The sequence below is a fragment of the Coregonus lavaretus genome (genome assembly GCF_964263955.1).
Source record: "Coregonus lavaretus genome assembly, chromosome: 24".
In the NCBI taxonomy this organism is placed as follows: domain Eukaryota; kingdom Metazoa; phylum Chordata; class Actinopteri; order Salmoniformes; family Salmonidae; genus Coregonus; species Coregonus lavaretus.
In genome coordinates this window covers 16,300,222-16,322,559 of record NC_140011.1, presented here as the reverse complement: position 1 = coordinate 16,322,559, position 22,338 = coordinate 16,300,222, and the positions used below count along the sequence as shown (strand labels likewise).

General features: G+C 42.1%; 1 protein-coding gene and 1 pseudogene across 6 annotated transcripts in view; both read left to right on the top strand.

Annotated features, from left to right (window-relative positions):
- The first annotated feature begins 2,850 nt into the window (after positions 1 to 2,850).
- Positions 2,851 to 11,036, top strand: LOC311099422 (neurolysin, mitochondrial-like; annotated as a pseudogene). The gene is made up of 12 exons: positions 2,851 to 3,015; positions 3,213 to 3,359; positions 4,803 to 4,904; positions 5,101 to 5,203; positions 5,670 to 5,811; positions 6,550 to 6,677; positions 7,230 to 7,243; positions 7,327 to 7,496; positions 7,748 to 7,807; positions 10,351 to 10,399; positions 10,523 to 10,661; positions 10,878 to 11,036. The product of its transcript is annotated as a neurolysin, mitochondrial-like (transcript).
- Positions 11,037 to 13,644: 2,608 nt separating this feature from the next.
- The window catches only part of LOC311100272 (erbin-like), a 126,642-nt gene continuing 117,948 nt past the window's right edge, over positions 13,645 to 22,338 (top strand). For all 5 annotated transcript variants that reach the window (XM_084141120.1, XM_084141121.1, XM_084141122.1 and 2 more), the window contains exon 1: positions 13,645 to 14,257. The gene's annotated coding sequence lies outside the window, so the exon portion shown is untranslated. The remainder of the gene's footprint in view (positions 14,258 to 22,338) is intronic.

Genomic DNA, 22,338 nt, shown 5'->3' with positions numbered 1-22,338 from the left:
CCTCGTATATATATCATTACTGTAAGATGAAAAAGGTATGAAGGTATGACACGTTGCACAAGCCCTGCACTTTTAAAATGGCTGTGTTCCAATGAGAATTTGCACGTTTAGAGCGCCACCATTAGGTAAAAGATCTGAGAAATGTTGTCACAGTAATAGGTGACATATTTTCTCAAACCTAGACTTTCAGAGCTCTTATTCCCCAACATGGGGACAATTGGGGGGGGGACCCCCACCCCCTGAAAAAAAAGAATCTGTAAATGTAAGTATTTTTTTGTCTGCTGCATCTCTGGCTCTGTAGTAGTCACATTGTTTCTGACACCTTTATCTGAATCGCAAGGACTCAAAGGTATACTGTTTATTATAGAAACTATAGGCGCTTGCACCTGATATGTTCTTGATACATGTTCTTTTGAGCCAGTGTTACCAATAGTAACAACAACTGTTTTAGAACTGCTGTGTGTAACTGTAACATTGTCTTGTTAATGTTATTGTCTGTACAGAACAGCCTAGTGACAATCTAACAGAAAGCTTACACACTGCAACATTGTAGAGCTACTACTTACACCAGCGTTTACCAAACTCGGTCCTGGGGACCCCAAGGGGTGCACGTTTTGGTTTTTGCCCTAGAACTATACAGCTGATTCAAATAATGAAAGCTTTAGGATGAGTTCATTATTTGAATCAGCTGTGTAGTGCTAGGGCAAAAACCAAAACGTGCACCCCTTGGGTCCCCAGCCCCGAGTTTGGGACACGCTGACAGTTGTTACAGTGTAGTTAATAACAACTTGCAATTCTGGCCAGAAAGAAGTGTTTCATTATATACAGTGAGGTCCAAAATTATTGACACCCTTGATAAAGATGAGCAATAATGACTGTATAAAATTGCTCAGAGAAAAACATTTTGTTTAACAAATATATTAATTTTTTTTCAAAAAGGTAGGGTTCAAAATTATTGACACCCATACAGATTCTTATAAATAAAGTAGTCAAAAGTTAGTATTTGGTCCCATATTCCTAGCACGCAATGACTACATCAAGCCTGTGACTCTACAAACTTGTTGGATGCATTTGCAGTTAGTTTTGGTTGTGTTTAAGATTATGTTGTGCCCAATAGAAATTAATGGCAAATAATGTGTTGTGTCATTTTGGAGTCACTTTTATAATAAATAAGAATAGAATATGTTTCTAAACATGTCTACATTAATGTGGATGCTACCATGATTATGGATATTCCTGAATTAATAATGATGAGTGAGAACATTACAGGGTCAAAGATCATAACCCCAAGACATGCTAACCTCATGCCTGATTACTCAAACTGAATTATTCTGCTGCTTTATGTTCGCTATATATTTCAGTCTGAGACTGCCATCATTGAAGTCGTTTGTGGTGATGTCAAAATGAAGGGTGTTGTACAAAACAAAGTAATCAGCGATTGGATCATCTCTAACCAATAAGAGTGAGTATCAAAGCCAATGACACATTTTCAAAACGCTGCTTTACCTGGCACTGGCCCAACACATCGGTTTCTGGGACCAATTAGAACGGTTAGAATGTGTTTGTGTTCTAGAAATTGTCGGGGAGGTACTCAGATCCAGACTCATTGCGGAGAAGAAACTAACGTCCGTGGGTGTGGCGTAGCGTTTGGCAAGAGCAAGGAGTTTGGGTAGCCAGGCAAGCTAACCTCTCACCATTACCAATAACGGGGGTATGATGTTTGACCCTCTGTAACTTTCCCACTCATCATTATTCAAAACTGTACTCCAAAATGACACAATACATTACACATTATTTACCATTCATTTCTATTGGGCACAAATTAATCTGAAACACAACCAAAACGAACTGCAAATGCATCCAACAAGTTTGTGGAGTACCAAGCTTGATGTAGTCATTGTGTGCTAGGAATAGGGACCAAATACTAAACTTTTGACTACTTTATTTCTAAGAATCTTTAGGGGTGTCAATAATTTTGACCCCTACCTTTTTTTTGTTGAAAAAATAGTATTTCAAAATATCTTTCTCTGAGCAATTGTATTTTGGAGCTACAATATAACTCATTATTTGAATTATTTATTTTATACAATCATTTGCTCATCTTTATCAAGGGGGTCAATAATTTCGGGCCCCTATAGTCATTTGAGGTAAAAAGAAGATCAACGTTTTTTCTGTGTACTGTAAGTAACATTGGCAATGTCTCTTCTAGGAAAGATAACACACTGCAACAGCTATTTCTCTCCCTTTTCACCTGAAATGACTGCTACAGTAACCTATGGCAACTTCAGTTATGCTTTTATATATTTTAATTTAATTTTAATAGCCACTTTTTATTCTTACAAAAGCACAACAAAGCCATTTTATGACATAGCCTACCATCATCTTCCATCATCTACTTCATCATCTACTTACAGCTAACTAGGCCTGTAACCACTTGCTTCACTAATACGTGTTGTGGGATCAGTTGTCAGTCATCTGGTAAATTCATTGGAGTGGTAATGGCGATCATGCGAAAGTCTTGAAGGCCATTAATAAAAGCAAACATCATCTGGCATTAAGTATTAAACAGTTTATCTCCGAACACAATCTTTGCTTTAAAAAAGACTGGTGCCATTAAGTCTAAATATGGGTTTGTGTAATGGTTAGAGCTTAAGATAAATATTTCCTAGATTTCTTAGCATTTCAGTATATTTCCTAGAATTTACAGTATTTCAAGTAAATGAAATCACATTGAGGTTATATGAAATGGACAAAGTTGCAAATGTACTGTCATGCACATTAGTTTTTGTTATTTACTTGTAATAATTGTATTTTGTGTCCAGAGTGTCTGGTTTTAAACCCAGTGTGAGAATGACCTTGCAGAATGGGCTGGTGTTACCTGCTGCCAGAAACGGTTCCCAGGTCGCCATAGCAGGTAACTCAGCAGACTGCAACAACAGGAATGCCCTGAGATGGAATCTGGCCCCAGATCAGATGAAGAACGTGACAGAGAGCCTGGTCCAGAGGATCAAACAGGTATATATATGGAGATGTCTCTCGCTTCACATGTTTATGCAGTAATTACTCATTTTAGGCAACACTTCTGCTCCAGTTGTTTGAGCATAAACCTCCTTTTGTTTCTTCCCTAGTCCACTAATGTATAATGTATTTATATAGTCTACTCTGGACCAGTTGAATATGCCACCATTATGTTGCCTGCATTTGTTCTCCAGCACAGCGCCATATTGGACTTCCCCAAGTATGTGTCTGCTTGTAAGGAGGTGCGGTCAGTGAGCACAGAGGCCAACAAGAAGCTGTCTGACTTTGAAGTGGAGACGAGTATGAGGGAAGACGTGTTTCAGAGAGTTATTGCCTTAAAGGTACAACTAACGAACTACATACTGTACTAACTAGTTAAAGGTAGACTCAGCGATATGACGTAGATGCAGAAAGTAAACAGCATATTGGGTCAATTTCCGCAACAACTAAGAGCGTTGAAGCGCAAGGGTCAGGTTCTCCGCTGTTTTGGTTTCCTCACTTCCCTGGATACGACACTGTACACAGCGTGAAGTGGAAACCGTGCACAGGCGCAGATACTGTGTGTAACTGTGTGAGAGCGAAGTCTTGCATCTCGCCAGTGTTGCCAATTTAGCGACATTGTCGCTATATTTAGCGAGTTTTCAGACCCCTCTAGCGACACATTTTCAAAAAAGCGACTAGCGACAAATCTAGCGACTTTTTTTGGTGTTATTGGAGACTTTTGGAGACTGACGTGAAACAATAGCTACTTTCCTTACTGAGGAGTTGGCAACACTGCATCTCGCTCATCTCAATATCTCCGGTGCTGCTCGTGGCAACGTTATTTGATGAGTCTGTTGGGTGAATCTTTCCTTTAAGTACCTATTAACTAATTATTATAAGTACAATATACACATAAACATACACACATGGCCAAAATCAGTTATGACAAAAAATGGGACAGGAGAAAAATGTTTATTTCAAGGTAATTTTGAGGTGTTATGTAATAAAGTTGTTGGCTTTGGCTAGAGTTCATTCTTTCTAAATGTGCCCTAATTTGATATCATTGGTTCATATTTAGCCTACAGTTGTAATTTGACCTGATAACGGTCTGGTACCAGCCAATACGAAGTGGCTTAATCCCGGGTAAAACCACTGTTACTCCACTGACTATCATGTTCACATATCATAGGTAGTCAACCGGTCATCCACATATTCACACATTATTTCATTATCAATCAATTGATTTGGATGAATCATCAGGAAGAGTGTGTACTGCCAAAACACTGAGAGGGTACAGTGTTCTCTCCATACTACTGTGTTTAATACCCTTTGTACTTAAAGGAAAACTCCACCCAAAAACTATATTTTGGTATTTGTTTAATTAGTCCATTGTTGATATAGACCCAAAATGTTTTTCATTTTAGCAATCATGTTTTCAAGATATATAACTTTCAAAATCCAGGAATACAGCTGGCATGATGCCTTTGGCATTTGGACTAATGAAACAAATACCAAGATATAATTTTTGCATGGAATTTTCCTTTAAGTTGTGTCCATGGACACAGCTATTTAATTGAGATCAGATTAAGTCCTCACTGTCACGTGGTCCTGGAAGCTGTCTAAGTACTGACAGACGTAACGGTGGAGACTGCTCCAACGCCTGCCAGAGGTGGAGACCTGGCCGGACTGACAGAACTACACACACACACACACACACACACAGTTATCGCGCCACAGATCAATGGGACATATGGGAAATATTGAACTGCATCCTCAGAGAGTGGTCTAATGTTTTCTTGCAGGAGAACCAGCTGGACAATCTAACGCCTGAGGCCAAGCGATTCTTAGACTGTCCTATCACAGGGAAGAGGAAAGGATTCCACTTGTCAAAGGATATACAGGAGGTAATACAAGCTTTGGCATTTCATACACATAAGGGACAGGATTCCTCAGTGACACTTAAGTGGTGAAGACTACACAATTTGGGGGGAAGATTTGAAATGTGGCTTTTATGTGGTTTGTAGAGCTAAAAGTCAAATGGCCTATACTTTCGACATTGTAGAGTTCTCATACCAATGTGGCCATTTTTTCTCTCTCAAGGAAATCCTACGATTGTCAAAACTCATCAGTGAACTTTCAATCAACTTCAACCAAAATCTGAATGCCAAAAACACGCATCTAACATTCACTGAAAATGAACTAAGCAAGCAGAACCAGCACAAAAAAAATGAAAGAACTATTCATGATTGTCCTTCATACACTGAGTGTACAGGGTATGGTAGTAGGTGCCAGGCACACCGGTTTGAGTATGTCAAGAACTACAATTCTGCTGGAGTTTTTCACGCTCAACAGTTTCCTGTGTGTATCAAGAATGATCCACCACCCAAAGGACATCCAGCCAACTTGACACAACTGTGGGAAGCATTGGTGTCAACATGGGCCAGGATCCCTGTGGAACGCATTTGACACCTTGTAGAGTCTATGCCCCGACGAATTGAGGCTGTTCTGAGGGCAAAAGGGGGTGCAACTCAATATTAGGAAGGTGTTCCTAATGTTTTGTCCACTCAGTGTATATCCTTGTAGTCATATATCCTTGTAATGTATTCTTCATATATCCTTACCATGTTCTCAGAATATTTGGGTTTTGACTCCTGCTTTTTACCTTCAAGGTGGGCTACCGGATAGCTATCTGAATGGGCTGGAGAAGACGGCAGACGGGTGTTACAAGGTGACCCTGGCATACCCTCACTACTACCCTCTGATGAGACCAGGAGAAAGATGGAGACTGCTTTCCACAGCAGGTGTTAGGAGGTAAACCTCCTGCTGTTGGTCCACTTGTACTGGTAAAAAGTGCTATACAAATTACATTGATAATAGATGAATGTATTGTTTTATTCTGTCACGTCTCCTCCCGTTGCTCCCCTCCGGCGCTCTGATTCGCCAGGTCTGAGCGCACCACCTCGGCAACACCGGAATGGAAAACCAACGCACCCTAATCACCTCCAGTGCACCTGCATCTCATCACCACCCCTATTTAGCCCTGGAATGTTCTGGATGATGTTGTGTGTGATTGTTTAGCTTCGTGTCGTTTACTCTATCTTTGTTATTTCGCCTTGTTAAGTAAACCTTGACCTTGTTAATTCCTGCTTCTGTGTCCTGCCTCTTCGTATACTCAGTATTCGTCACATATTCATTGATTTATTGTTTGTTTGTTTGGTTGGTTGGTTGGTTGGTTGGTTGATTGATTTTTTATCTGCAATGTTGGTATGCCACTTGGCATCTACTATAACAAAGTTTGGAATTATAAGGGTGCCAAGGGGTGCAGTTCCTTCAGAAATCCAGGCACCCTTGTAAAAAATAAAAGAACATAATAAGTTTAGCCATCTATTTCAGGGTATCCCCAAGACCAGTTTAGTTCATGTATCTTAGTCTCAAGTCTCAACAATTTATTGATAGAGTTCAGAGAGTTCTCATAGAAGTCAACATGCAGTGTTTGTGACCACATGTACCAGACTTCCTGAAAGTGTCACCTTTTATGTCTTGTTGCAGGTAAACACAGTCATTCTGGAGCAGCTGATCAAGCTGAGGGGGCACAGCTACTGGCTTAGAGTACCCACGCCAACAATGTACTTGAGATGAACATGGCCAAGAATACCAACATGTGGCATGCTTTCTAGGTATGACCCCTGACCGGACCTAAACAACTTGTCAGTATGGCAAAGACTCCTATTGCACAACAGTAATTTCTTATTTTATGAATAGCCTATCCGTTTTCTGTATGCATGGCCTATCAATAAATCAATGTAATAATAATAATAATATGCCATTTAGCAGACGCTTTTATCCAAAGTGACTTACAGTCATGTGTGCATACATTTTTACGTATGGGTGGTCCTGGAGATTGAACCCACTACCCTGGCGTTACAAGAGACATGCTCTACCAATTGAGCTACAGAGGACCATTTAGAACTGTAAAACTGTATTACACAGTATTCAGATATAAATGCAATAGATATTTAATAAATAGGTAATGTCTTACCAATAGTCAGATCTGGAATATGTTTGTGAGTCAGCAGCCTCTGTTATTAAAATTGTGTGCTTCAATAACTTTTCTAGCACTACAATCATAAATTGTTGAAAAAAACTTGAAAATTAAACAGCTAATTGAAATTGAGGTACGGTGGCGTCCACTCCATTTTGATATAATTTCCATGTCCCCTACTTCACAGTTGAGTTTCATTGGGTGCACATTCAACACTAGCCTCGATGCAATGATCACCAGCCTGGTCCTGAAAAGCTACAGTGTATTCTAATCTCCCTCCCTAGACGACGTTCTCAGAGTTCAGTGGAACCCTTGTGTGAGACAGACTTTGTAGAGGTGCCATCTCAGATACTGGAGAATTGGGTATGGGAGAAGGAGCCCCATCCCCGACAATCTGCTCAACAAACTCATCGCCTCCCGAGTCGCCAACACAGGTCAGAGGTCACACATACAGTCACCTTTCCACCAATTCACCCATTCATATGTAATAAGGTAACTAAGAAATAAGTAGTGCATCTATACTATTGTATCTATCCTACTGGATCTATCCTATTGGATCTATCGTACTGTATATATCTATTGGATAGCATGCATAGTCTTTGGTAGCATGCATGTCTGTTCCCTTCAAATCTAAAATATTTGTTAAAATACCCTAAAATAACTTGACATCCAATACACTCCCACTCCTGTGCCTGTCTTGTTCAGGTAGTGCTCAGTAAAGTGGACCATTCTCAGCATACCAAGTCCCAAGCGGGCACTGCCAAGGTGTTCTCACTGCAACTCTCCTCCATGTCTCCGACCACTACTTTGTATCCTTTTCTCTCTCGCTCTCCTCCAACACTACTCACTCTGCCCCTACACAGATGGTAATGGGCCGCCGCAACCTTCGCTCTCTCTCTCCCACTACTCTCTCTTCTTCCATCCTATCATCTCTTCCCTCTGCTCAATCCTTCTCCCTCCAATCTCCTGATTCTGCCTCCTCAACCCTCCTCTCCTCCCTTTCTGCATCCTTTGACTCTCTGTGTCCCCTATCCTCCCGGCCGGCTCGGTCCTCCCCTCCAGCTCCGTGGCTTGATGACTCATTGCGAGCTCACAGAACAGAGCTCCGGGCAGCGGAGCGGAAATGGAAGAAAACTAAACTCCCTGCCGACCTGGCATCTTTTCACTCCCTCCTCTCTACATTTTCTTCATCTGTTTCTGCTGCTAAGGCCACTTTCTACCACTCTAAATTCCAAGCATCTGCCTCTAACCCTAGGAAGCTTTTTGCCACATTCTCCTCCCTGCTGAATCCTCCCCCCCCCCCCCCCCCCCCTCCTCTCTCTCTGTGGATGACTTCGTCAACCACTTTGAAAAGAAGGTTGACGACATCCGATCCTCGTTTGTTAAGTCTAATGACACTGCTGGTCCTGCTCACACTGCCCTACCCTATGCTTTGACTTCTTTCTCCCCTCTCTCTCCAGATAAAATCTTGCGACTTGTGACTGCAGGCCGCCCAACAACCTGCCCGCTTGACCCCATCCCCTCCTCTCTTCTCCAGACCATCTCCGGTGACCTTCTCCCCTACCTCACCTCGCTGATCAACTCATCCTTGACCGCTGGCTATGTCCCTTCCGTCTTCAAGAGAGCGAGAGTTGCACCCCTTCTCAAAAAGCACTCGATCCCACTGATGTCAACAACTACAGACCAGTATCCCTTCTTTCTTTTCTTTCCAAAACTATTGAGCGTGCCGTCTTTAGCCAACTCTCTTGCTATCTCTCTCAGAATGACCTTCTTGATCCAAACCAGTCAGGTTTCAGGACTGGTCATTCAACTGAGACTGCTCTTCTCTGTGTCACGGAGGCTCTCCGCACTGCTAAAGCTAACTCTCTCTCCTCTGCTCTTGTCCTTCTAGACCTGTCTGCTGCCTTTGATACTGTGAACCATCAGATCCTCCTCTCCACCCTCTCCGAGCTGGGCATCTCCGGCGCGGCTCACTCCTGGATCGCGTCCTACCTGACCGGTCGCTCCTACCAAGTGGCGTGGCGAGAAGCTGTCTCCGCACCACGTGCTCTCACCACTGGTGTCCCCCAGGGCTCAGTTCTAGGCCCTCTCCTATTCTCCCTATACACCAAGTCACTTGGCTCTGTCATATGTAGTCCTCTGTAGCTCAGCTGGTAGAGCACGGCGCTTGTAACGCCAAGGTAGTGGGTTCGATCCCCGGGACCACCCATACACAAAAAAAAAAATGTATGCTCACATGACTGTAAGTCGCTTTGGATAAAAGCGTCTGCTAAATGGCATATTATTATTATTATATTATTATTATTATTATATCCTCACATGGCCTCTCCTATCATTGCTACGCTGCGAATCGCATCTCTGCATGTCTGGCAGACATATCAGTATGGATGACGGATCACCACCTCAAGCTGAACCTTGGCAAGACGGAGCTGCTCTTCCTCCCGGGGAAGGACTGCCCGTTCCATGATCTCGCCATCACGGTTGACAACTCCATTGTGTCCTCCTCCCAGAGTGCGAAGAGCCTTGGCGTGACCCTGGACAACACCCTGTCGTTCTCCGCTAACATCAAGGCGGTGACCCGATCCTGCAGGTTCATGCTCTACAACATTCGGAGAGTACGACCCTGCCTTACACAGGAAGCGGCACAGGTCCTAATCCAGGCACTTGTCATCTCCCGTCTGGATTACTGCAACTCGCTGTTGGCTGGGCTCCCTGCCTGTGCCATTAAACCCCTACAACTCATCCAGAATGCCGCAGCCCGTCTGGTGTTCAACCTTCCCAAGTTCTCTCACGTCACCCCGCTCCTCCGCACACTCCACTGGCTTCCAGTTGAAGCTCGCATCTGTTACAAGACCATGGTGCTTGCCTATGGAGCTGTGAGGGGAACGGCACCTCTGTACCTTCAGGCTCTGATCAGTCCCTACATCCAAACGAGGGCATTGCGTTCATCCACCTCTGGCCTGCTGGCTCCCCTTCCTCTGCGGAAGCATAGTTCCCGCTCAGCCCAGTCAAAACTGTTCGCTGCTCTGGCACCCCAATGGTGGAACAAGCTCCCTCACGACGCCAGGACAGTGGAGTCACTCACCACCTTCCGGAGACATTTGAAACCCCACCTCTTTAAGGAATACCTGGGATAGGATAAAGTAATCCTTCTACCCCCCCCCCCCCCTAAAAATAAAAAAAAAATAAAAAAAAAATAAATGTTTTTATTGTAAAGTGGTTATCCCACTGGCTATATGGTGAATGCACCTATTTGTAAGTCGCTCTGGATAAGAGCGTCTGCTAAATGACGTAAATGTAATGTAAATGTGTTCGTCAAGCACTGCCAAGACATCCTGGGGATCTCCGCTACTCCAAGTCTTACACCAGCGACAATATAATGCCATTTAAATTAGAATATGAATGTACAATTTAAAGCAATGTTCCTCCTGTAATGATGTATTGTTCTCAAAGAATACAAAATTATTAATTTTCCTCCAGGCACTAATATGACAGCCAGGTTCAGTCACTTGGCTGGGGGCTACGATGTGCAGTAAGGACTATGGCTACCTGTGGAGCGAGGTCTACTCCATGGGCATATTCGTCAGTTTTAAAATGGAGAGGAATAATGAACCCTAAGGTGTGGCACAGTCAATCCACTCCACTCAACATTCATCTTGAGTTACCATATTCCATTTTTTTTATGCATCTATACTTTTAAGAAGAAATAGAATTTAAGCCTGCAAGTTCTCTTTGATTGGCAAGCATCTTTGAATGTGACCTTGTGTGTCAGTAATATTACACCATTTATCATGGCTTTTGACTGGCATGTTCTGTATGCCCATCTTATCATCAGGTGGTGAAGGAGTACAGGAGGCTGATTCTGGAGGCTGATGGCTCTGTGGATGGAAGGGACATGCTGAAGACCTTCCTGGGTCGTGAACCTTGCCAGGATGCCTTCTTTCAATGCAAGGGATTGGCCAAAGCTGAGGGAACACTGAACGGTCATCACTGACCCCCCCCCCCCTCTCTCTCTCACTCCAGATGACAATATGTTTTGCTTTTTATACAGTTTATATACCTGTTGTTATTGTATTGGAGTTGCCATGTTGAATTGTGTTAATTGTTTGAGCACCATAATAGTAAGGTGGGAGTGTTCACTCACTTGAAACAGCGTGTTTTTGTGTGAGAAATGCTGTGCTACCTTTGTATTTGATGACTGTATAGTCTTATATACTGACAAAGCTGGGAACAGAAAAGGCAACTGCAAAAGTATGGTCATTTCTACTTGGTCAATGTGAAAAGGTATCTAAAAAAAGATGACAATACTTGTGTTATATGAAAAGTATGAAAATGTATGCACTCACTACTGTAAGTCACTCTGGATAAGAACGTCTGCTAAATGACTAAAATGTGAATGTGAAATTGTTATATTTTCAGTGAAAAGTACTTTAATCATAATGACACTTTCCATTAATAGGCTTGTTACTACTACTAAGCTATTTGTGAATTAATAAAAGAACAATCCTCCTGCTTCTTGGTTTTTCACTGGTCATACTATCGGACCAACCTCAATAAAAAAAAACAGATCAACTACACCTTATGGAACAACGCGGACTGTGAAGAGACACATACACACACACGCTAGCACATGCACTCTACACACACTTACATTGTAATATTGTTGTATGGTGATATTATACATTTTGTGTTGTAGATAGATGATTAGGAAGTCCGGGGGGCAGGAGGAGGAGGCCGCTAGCTGCCTAGTGGTGGCTATTCGGCAGCCTGATGGTCTAGGGGTAGAAGCTATTAGCCAGTTTGACAGTTTTTGCCATGATGCTCCTATACTGCCTGCATCTGGGTGATAGAAGCGAGGAGAACAGGCCATGAGGTCTGAGGTCCTTAATGATCTTCTTGGCCATCCCACGACACCTGGTTTTGTAGGTGTCCTGGAGGGCAGGCAGTGTGCACCCAATGGTGCATTTGGCTGAGCGTACCACCGTCTGTAGAGCCTTGCAGTCAGCGGCGGTGATACAGCCCAACAGCATGCTCTTAATGATGCTCCTGTAGAACACCGTGAGGGCCCTCGAGGACAGGCTGAATTTCTTCAGCCTCCTGAGGTTGAAGAGTCACTGTCATGTCTTCATCACCACAGTGTCTGTGTGGTTTAACCATTTCTGCTCCTCTGAGATGTGTATGCAGAGGAACTTGAAGTTTTTGACCGTCTCCACGGCGGTCTCGTTGATGAGGATGGGAGCGTGCCCAGCCTGGATCCTCCTGAAGTTCAGGTTGTTTACCTGGCATACAGGGAGTGGTATAATGATATGTACTGGCGTAATTACATTTTAATCATTTAGCATACGCTCTTATCCAGAGCGACTTACAGTTAGTGAGTGCATACATTATTTTTGTATTTTTTTCATACTGGCCCCCCGTGGGAATCAAACCCACAACCCTGGCGTTGCAAACACCATGCTCTACCAACTGAGCTACATCCCTGCCAGCCATTCCCTCATTGTGCGCCAGTCCATGGGTCTCCCGGTCGCGGCCGGCTACGACAGAGCCTGGATTCGAACCAGGATCTCTAGTGGCACAGCTAGCACTGCGATGCAGTGACTTAGACCACTGCGCCACTCGGGAGGTAATGATGTTATATGATGTACTGTGTTATTTTTTAGTTTTTTTGTTTTTTTTGTGTTATGTGCCTTAATGTGTTTGGACCCCGGGAAGATTGGCAGCAGCTAGTGGGGATCCCTAATAAATACAAATACTTTTGTGTGTGTGTCCACAAGGGGGAGACAAAACATCATACAGCATCACACCACACTGACCATTGTACATTAAGGCCAGTTTCCAGGGTCCGGACCCAGATCAAGCCTTAACTAAAAAGCACTTCAATGGAGATTCTCAATTGGGCATGTTTTTCAGTCCAGAGGTAGATGTAATCCTGGTCTGGGAAACAGGCCATTGGTTTCCACTCTCTGGCTAAAGGCTGGAACATTGTAGAAAAATCACCTTTTGAAATAGAATTTGCCCACAAGGTGATGTATTAAACATATTCTTTCAAATGCTGTTCAAATTCGTTCAAATGCAGTATATGCTATTGCACTTGTAGCTACATTGATGTTCTTCAGTCTCTCTGTTGTATTTGGGAGTAATTTTTTATGTCATGTCACAACAACCCTTAGTTCCCAATGTATCTTCACAGGGGATCATTGGATCATTACTTGAATCTATTCAAATGGTGTCAACGATTATTACATCAAGGAAGGGAGGGGAAAAAACTAGATTATACATCAGTGACACATTCCATCACCATCATCACTTTACTGTTTGAGTGACTGTACCCCTTTGTCATGTGCATATCAGAGGACCTAATGCAAATCTTGTTCACAAAATAACAAATGGCCATTGTTTTCTGTTGTAAAATAACATCTAAAATAACCTTCCAAATAATTGTGAGCAGTAAAAAATCTACTGTAAAATATGTCCTAGCTACCTCTCCACAAAGCGTATTGGTGAACATAATTTACAAACGACTGATACACCATTTTCATTGGTTACATAATCATGCCCATCAGATGCAGGGTTGTCGTTGCCCCCACTGGATTTACTGACTGGGCTAGCGATACAGCAGCATACACTGGTGTTGGCGCGACAGACTGTGGCCAACTCTGTGTTTCATCGTGAATTGTAGCGTGTTCTTGCTACAAATAAGATGTATATATAATTTTTTGAATGGCAAAAAGAACGGGAGATTAGGATTTAAGACATTTAGTGCGGCGTTCTTAAAAGGAAAGGATTCTGTTTTCGTGGTGGTGGATTTTTTTTGTTGCCTTTTGTAGCTATTTCCTTGGCTGTTGTGGACATTTTGGATTCCTTCTTTTAATGTTCCCTTTTATATTTTTACCCAAAGTATCTTATAAAATCGAATAATTGGGTGTCCCCGTTTAGTTTAGTCATTACTTTTATTTTATTTTATTGCCTGACACACTGGACACTGTTTTTCAGCGAGACGCAAACTCGGAATGCTAAACAACTTTCGAGGGGATTGGTCTCGCGAAAGAATGCGTTTGCTAACTGGTTAGCTAGCCAGTTATGTAGCTAGCTAAGTGTACTTTGAGTGGATGCTTGGAGGGGAAAACGTGTCGGCCGGCGAATGTATACAGTTTAAAAGTTTCGTGGATTTTAAACAATTCCCGGACTATATAACTAATTCGACACAATTTTACGGTAAGTGAAGTCAGCTAACGACACTTGTTATATTCCTATTACCACTTTGCTGTAACGCGTTAGCTAGCTAGCTAGATTAGCTAGCAAACTAGCGGTTGGCTAGTGTGGTCGAGAGGGGAGGGGAGGGGAGGGGAGGGGAGGGGAGGGGGGGTAGTATTTTCGCTAACTTGCACTCTTCACAGGTGTATTTCCTTACGAAAGGGTTGGCTAGCTAACAATTACTAATGAAATGTCTTAGGCTAGTTAGCTATATTCTGCTATAGCAAACTAGATAGGTTGTTGATAGTTTTACAAACTGGAATATCACAATCTGCCAATTACTCTTGTTTTGTTTTCCAACACTGGAATGCCAAATCTACTGTCGACTTTCCACTGTAAGTATACAATCAAACTAGGTAGTATAGCTAGTAGGCGACCAACAGCCCAAGAATTGCAATCTGACAATGTTTCACACTAGCTAACATATTTGATAATGCAGTCTTTCCATAGGCGTGATACAGGTAAGAGGCACGAGTCCTGTTTATTGACAGTCAGTATAATGCGGAAGGAAATAAGAGGCCAATAAAACTGTAGTTAACGAAATTAAATGTATGTTGTTCATCACTTCATGTGACGAATACCTTCAGTTCGTGTTTTAGGACAGATGTCTTGACCTGTACTCGACATCTTGGTATTTTCATTAGCTTTCACCTTTACTAATAAGATTAGCTAGTATCCCAAGCTAATTTAAATCTGCTGGCTTTGATCCTGTATTTTAATGCAAGACAGTGAGGCTAATCTCACGACGGATTTATGTGATATGATAACCTTAGTGGTAGAAATGTAGCTATCCAATGACATTCTCATTCTAGAATGATTAGCTAGCTAGAACCGGAACCCTGCAATGACTCTGGGATTTTAAAATGGGAGGTGAATTTCTATTTAATATGTAAACATCTATGATTTTGTATTATTTATACCGGATAAGTAGTCTAATACAAGCTTTACCAGTGTGCCACCGTATGGTTAGTCTATGCCAAGTAAAAGCTGTCTTTTTTTGCGACTGCTTTGTGTAACTTTTGTGGTTAGTGAGCCTAGAGAATTAGCAGGTGATGAATCTAGCTAACAAGATAAAGGTTGATTTAGGGGGATTGGTGGCACTTGGTAGGCAGGCTCGTCTTCACTGTGTATTATCAGGCTCAGGCTACTCAGCACCACCACACACACACACACACACTCTTACCCAGGCCCGCAGGCTCGTCTTCACTGTGTATTATCAGGCTCAGGCTACTCAGCACCACCACACACACACACACACACTCTTACCCAGGCCAAACTAACACCTCAGGTTATTAGAACTGTCCAAAGGTGAACCTGTTGATATGACAATCTGAGCCATTCATTCATGGTTGTGTGTGGCAACTGGGAAGATGGTAATGGTAAAATGCAAGACACAGCACAGTTCAAGTCACACTGCTCAAGTCCTCTCGTTAAAAGGGTCCTGTAAAACAGCCAATTCAAACTTGGCACATGTTGAATTATTTTAATTATTTGACTGGGCTTGTTGGTAAGATTGATTGTGATTTGGTTTGAGACTGACCATGGTTTTGTTGAAGTCTTGTAGGCAAAGTGTAGGCTTTAGTGTTTCCTTTCCTGGCATGTTCATACCGGTTACCAATGCAAGGTTTAATAAGATAAAGTGTATGAGGGTGATTTGATTGTATAATCAGATTTGACCAACCAAGCCTTGCTATAAGGAAGTAGGCCACTTGCATTTTGGTTAGCTCTAGATCAGTGATCACCAACCTTTTCTGAGTCAGTTCACTTTCACAGTCAAAAGCAAGCCGAGATCTACAGCTCAGATTTTTTAAAAACATGACTTAAATGTAACATTTACATTTTACATTTTAGTCATTTAGCAGACGCTCTTATCCAGAGCGACTTACAGTTAGTGAGTGCATACCTAATAAAAACAGTTCTGAAGGAATGAGGTTTGTACAGTAGGCCTAATACATTATCACAGCATATTGGCTGGTCTTCCAATATTGTTTTTCTCAGACCATATTATATTTCAAAACTCGAGCGTTGATAACAAAATAGATCAGTGGGTGTAGCACTTGTGAGGCACAGCTGAGCATAAATTATTAAATAATTTACTTTTTTTATTTTACTGGACTGATGTTACCTGCATCTGATGGTCATGGTGCTTTCAAGACAACTGGGAACTCGGGGAAAATAAAGGAGGTCAAATCATGACGTCAGTGATCTTCAGGTTGGAAAGTCGGAGCTCTAGAAAGATGCCAGCGTTTCCGACTTGGAATTTCGAGATGGATGACCGTTCAAAGCGATTTTCTCAAGTCGGAGCTCGTGGCCACTCCAATACCTTGACTTTATGTCCTTAAACCATTTTGCCACAACTTTGGAAGTATGCTTGGGGTCATTGTCCATTTGGAAGACCCATTTGCGACCAAGCTTTAACTTCCTGACTGATGTCTTGAGATGTTGCTTAAATTTATCCACATAATTTTCCTTCCTCATGATGCCATCTATTTTGTGAAGTGCACCAGTCCCTCCTGCAGCAAAGCACCCCCACAGCATGATGCTGCCACCCCCGTGCTTCACGGTTGGGATAGTGTTCTTCGGCTTGCAAGCAACCCCCTTTGTCCTCCAAACATAACGATGGTCATTATGGCCAAACAGTTCTATTTTTGTTTCATCAGACCAGAGGACATTTCTCCAAAAAGTATGATCTTTGTCCCCATGTGCAGTTGCAAATTGTAGTCTGGCTTTTTTATGGCGGTTTTGGAGCAGTGGCTTCTTCCTTGCTGAGCGGCCTTTCAGGTTATGTCGATATAGGACTCGTTTTACTGTGGATATAGATACTTTTGTACCTGTTTCCTCCAGCATCTTCACAAGGTCCTTTGCTGTTGTTCTGGGATTGATTTGCACTTTTCGCACCGAAGTACATTCATCTCTAAGAGACAGAAGGCGTCTCCTTCCTGAGCGGTATGACGGCTGCGTGGTCCCATGGTGTTTATACTTGCGTACTACTGTTTGTACAGATGAACGTGGTACCTTCAGGCGTTTGGAAATTGCTCCCAAGGATGAAACAGACTTGTGGAGGTCTTGGCTGATTTCTTTTGATTTTCCCATGATGTCAAGCAAAGAGGCACTGAGTTAGGCTAATTGACATCAATTGAGTCAATCAGAAGCTTCTAAAGCCATGATATCCTTTTCTGGAATTTTCCAAGCTGTTTAAAGGCACAGTCAACTTAGTGTATGTAAACTTCTGACCCACTGGAATTGTGATACAGTGAATTATAAGTGAAATAATCTGTCTGTAAACAATTGTTGGAAAAATTACTTGTGTCATGCACGAAGTAGATGTCCTAACCGACTTGCCAAAACTTTTGTTTGTTATCAAGAAAACACGGGCCCCATTATTTATAGAGACTGAGATATGCAATTTGTTGACACTACAACACAGTAAAGACTTGGATATGCATGTATGTTACATTTTCTGCTCTGTTTTGCTTGTTTACAGCAGGTCATTTCATAGGGAACTGTCGGAGGCGCTCTCGTATTGTTACATCAACAACATTTCAAGAATAAAGTACTATATGGGTTCTAACATGGCGGCCGTTCCAAAAGCTGGCCTAACTCTAGTTCAGTGGCTCTGCTCGCAATGGCCACCAGTCCACCCATTATGCCATCATTGACTTTAATGGGGACGCCCACTCTATTCATTCTATTTCTATGGCTGTAAGCCTATCTTTGATCATGCCAGTTCCACTGGATCGCCTCTGTAAGTAACCAGCTGTATAAAATGATTATGTGGAGAGATTTCATGTGAACTCAGATTTTCCACAAAACACAACAAACAATTCTCCAATGGAAGACGCTGTGGCTATTTTGGGCAGACTCGCAGATTTCTGATTTGAGGAAGATGTGGATATTGACTTGCTCGATGGCCAAGAACTTGTGATGGGCCATATTTCTCTAACCACCCATGCATGTCACGCAAAAGTTGCAAAACAACACAGAAGAATATCAAAGGGCATTTCCAAAATAGGATATCGGTAGAGCAACACAAAGCTAGACACTCAATACAAAATGTTATGTCCCTGACAATGTTGTTGTAAGCACACCCCATTTATTTTCCCTTTGCCTTACTCAGTGTTTCTATCTCTGGACGTAATCAGTTGTTGTGCCACTATTTTAGCCCTCGCTCTCTCTCAACAAATAGTTATAGATTCATTGCTTCCTCAGCATGGCAAAAAGCTGACACGGCAGGCAACTATGATGCATAGAAGTTAAGACCCATCTCACCAGTCAAACCTTACCGTAGTGATTTATGGCGTTTTCCATGGGGCCCTCTTCTGCTTAACAATGAGCTGATCCTTTCCTCCCCCTGGAAAGGAAATATTTAGACGCATCCTCTAGATCCATTACTACAGAGCAATGCTTCGGGTCTGAGTGAATGTGTAAGTGCTATGGAATGTTTCCATTAAGATGTACTGAACCCTGTCTCTCGAGTGATAGTGTACAGTCGTGGTCAAAAGTTTTGAGAATTACACAAGTATTGGTCTTCACAAAGTTCGCTGCTTCAGTGTTATGAGATATTTTTGTCAGATGTTAATATGGGATACTGAAGTATAATTACAAGCATTCCATAAGTGTCAAAGGCTTTTATTGACAATTACATTAAGTTTATGCAAAGAGTCAATATTTGCAGTGTTGACCCTTCTTTTTCAAGACCTCTGTAATCCGCCCTGGCATGCTGTCAATTAACTTCTGGGCCACATCCTGACTGGCAGCCCATTCTTGCATAATCAATGCTTGGAGTTTGTCAGAATTTGTGGGTTTTTGTTTGTCCACCCGCCTCTTGAGGATCGACCACAAGTTCTCAATGGGATTAAGGTCTTGGGAGTTTCCTGGCCATGGACCCAAAATGTCGATGTTTTATTCCCCGAGTCACTTAGTTATCCCTTTTGACTTATGGCAAGGTGCTCCATCTTGCTGGAAAAGGCTTTGGAGAACAAGCTCTGTTTTGGTGGCCTCTGTTACATTCTAATGATAATAATAATAATAATAATATAATAATAATAATAATAATAATAATAATAATAATAATATGCCATTTAGCAGACGCTTTTATCCAAAGCGACTTACAGTCGTGCGTGCATACATTTTTGTGTATGGGTGGTCCCGGGGATCGAACCCACTACCTTGGCGTTACAAGCGCCGTGCTCTACCAGCTGAGCTACAGAGGACCATGCCTTGATTCCATCTGAAATACACAGCTAAATTATTGAATACTTTAACAACTTTACTTTACAGATTGGTAAAATGAGTCGTGATATTGACTAGAAAGACATTTGCAATAAACATTTCTGGAAAATGGGGCTTGGGCGGAATACATTATATTCCGGGGTATTTGGAATAAAACGGGATGGATTTCAATACCATCATTCTCTATGAGGATTCCTTAGTACTTGTTTGCATTTTGGTAAGTGAAATGTTTTGGGCTTTGAATATTAGTACTTTTTAAATATATACCTGCAGTAAACGTGTTCTAGGTTATTGATAAAGCAGATCGCGTTCATCATGTTGCCTGTTAGATGATATTTCATTATGAAGCTTACCGGTACTAATTTCCCAAAACAGCGGTTTGAGCCAGTCACGTGTGTTTGTTTACAAAGAAGCACAATGGGCAAAATGGGCGCTTCGTGAGGTGAGTCAACACAACATACGTGTGGTGATCAAGTTACACTTGTATGAAATTCACTACTGTTTGCCAGCTATATAGATTATAACTATGAAGTTAGCAAAAACCAGATGGGAGATAATTTATTTGGTTAAGTGGCTAACGTTAGCCTGCAAGATCAAGCTTCTTGGTAACAACAGCAGAGACAATCCCCTCCTGTTTTGTGTGTGCTGCAAACTGCGTTTTGAGATACTTGCATAACTACGTCCAAGTAATCAGTGTTCGCATGCGCTCATTAGCATTTACCTATGAGTGCCTTTAGTACTTGTTAGCATTTTGTTAACATTCTGTTAAGTGACATTCTTTGGCCTATTTTTACGTTAGAATAAAAAATGTGCACCCCTTGTGTGCACTACCGGTAATACCGTATATCCCAGGATGGCACAGGCACAGTATTCAGGTATGGAAATCTGGATACCGCCCAACCATGAAAATGTATAAATTCAGTGTGTTAGATATCGTCTAGGCCTATATGATCAGGACTATTTTCTAAGTAAGAACCTTTTTTTAACATTAAACTGGTCTTCTCTTGAGATTCAAATCATATTTACAGTTTTACTGCAAGATATGAATTGCCAAAACGATGTATTTTATTTAGGGGTATCACGATTCGTGGTTGTCGATACGATTCAAGGACGATATTGGTTCATTTAGAACGATACGATCCGAAACGATTCAGTGACTTGAAATCGATTCAGTAACCTTTTAGCCAAAAATTCAACCAGTGTGACTGAAATAAATACCTGGATACTGGACAGTGCAGGTGAAGTTTCCTAGATTCCTGTTTCTTGTAGCAGACTGAATCGAGTAATGTTTAAAGCCTTTATCATTAAAAGTGGTAAGAAAAAACATCCATATAAAGTCTGACGTGCTTAAATCCAATGGGTTATTTCCTAGTATCGATACAATCGATTTATTACATTTTAAAACGATGTTAGATCGATATATGTTGTCCAAAAGGCCAACTCGCCGAGCACAGATCGATGTAGTTGGATCATAGGAATATAAATCGATACATCGATGTAGAAGATGGATCGTTACACCCCTAATTTTGTTGTCTCTGCTGCTGTGGACACTTAGGGTAAGGAAACCAATGTGTCATTTTGTAATTTCGGTGAACTAGCTTATCCCTTTTAACAGTTTGGCCTGTCAATCAATCACTGTGGGTGGGCTTGTCAGAGGAGGGGGCAGGATGTTTGTTTGAGTCACAGAGTTGGTAGGGTTTCAGAGTCAGACCTGTCGATCAATCACTGTGGGAGGGACTATGAGGGAAGGCGGTAGATTAGTAATCTATTCGGGAAAAAACAGTAATGTCTCCCCTTTTAAATTGAATTTATTGTGACAAAACTAGATCTAGTCTACTCTTTCAAATATTTTCAGGGGGAGGACACCTAGACCCCTGCCAGATTGTGCACCCCCATTTTTAGACAGTCAGGCGCCCATGAATAGACCTACATGTATGATTTGTAAAATTAAGTAAGTGTTAAAAATATGCTTTGTTGCAAAGAAAGCAGCAGTTGACTACTCCGCTGTCGAAACTTTAATCAAATCAGTAGGCCTATCAATATCTTTAATAATACCATATAAGTATCATGACATTAGCTTTTATAACCTTCAATCTGTTCTTTAATCGTCTTTTGGACCAGAATGAGGCTGTCCTCTACCTATTGTTCTTGCTTCGAGGATTCAACATCTTCATCAAATGTTTTCATAATTTATCTGCAGATAATCGCCAAAAAGCAGTAGTAGCCTACCAGTAGGCAAATTAGGGAGCCAAATCAATTGCTCTCTCATAATGCAATTTGGTTCAGTTCACCGAAAAGATCTGTTCAAAAGGAGATGTTCATTTGCAAACTATCCATCACTTGGTTTCAAGTTCCTTGGCGTACACATCACTGACAAAGTGAAATGGTCCACCCACGCAGACAGTGTGGTGAAGAAGGCGCAACAGAGCCTCTTCAACCTCAGGAGGCTGAAGAAATTTGGCTTGGCACCTAAAACCCTCACAAACTTTTACAGATGCACAATTGAGAGCATCCTGTCGGGCTGTATCACCGCCTGGTACGGCAACTGCACCGCCCGCAACCGCAGGGCTCTCCAGAGGGTGGTGCGGTCTGCCGACCGCATTACCGGGAGCAAACTACCCCGCCCTCCAAGACACCTACAGCACCCGATGTCACAGGAAGGCCAAAAAGATCATCAAGGACATCAACAACCCGAGCCACTGCCTGTTCACCCCGCTATCATCCAGAAGGCAAGGTCAGTACAGGTGCATCAAAGCTGGGACCGAGAGAATGAAAAACAGCCTCTATCTCAAGGCCATCAGACTGTTAAA